Source organism: Galeopterus variegatus, unplaced genomic scaffold (assembly GCF_000696425.1).
Source record: "Galeopterus variegatus unplaced genomic scaffold, G_variegatus-3.0.2 Scaffold3003, whole genome shotgun sequence".
Lineage (NCBI taxonomy): Eukaryota > Metazoa > Chordata > Mammalia > Dermoptera > Cynocephalidae > Galeopterus > Galeopterus variegatus.
In genome coordinates, this window is record NW_007729114.1 from 70,741 (window position 1) to 71,368 (window position 628).

Here is a 628-nt window from a genome sequence, read left to right on the forward strand (position 1 = left end):
CTGCTCAACCTCATTCATCCTGGAGCCATCAGCCTAGCTTTTTCCCCCTTGAAATGCTCTGGCCCTTCAGATGATTAGTGTGCTTTTAAAACCCCTCTCCACCACACACAAACACAAAGACTGGTACAACCCCAGACTCACATAATTCCAGGACTCCTGGGTAATTTTCAGGAGATAGTAAAAATTCCAAGTATCTCTCTTCCTTCCAGACAAATAGGCCAAGTCACCGGTTTATTCTCCAATGGTTCAAGTTAGTCTTTTTCCCCTCTGATTGCTTTAAAGAATAATGTATAACTCCATGTAGAAAATTGCACAAATTGTAAATGTACAGTTAAATCAATTTTCATAAAAAGAACACAAACATATAACCACCACCCATATCAAGGAATAGAACTTTAACAGTACCCCAGAAGTTTCCCCTGTGCCTTCTCCTACTCATTGCCCCATCTTCTTCCCAAAAGTAACTTGAATCTTTCAACATTATGTTTGTGATATTTGTCCATGGAATTGGATGTAGCAATCATTTGTTCATTTTTATTGCTGTATACTATTACATTGCATAAATACCCATTCACTTTTACTATCTGTTCACTGTTGTTGGGTGTTTGGGTTGTTTCCAGTTTGAAAT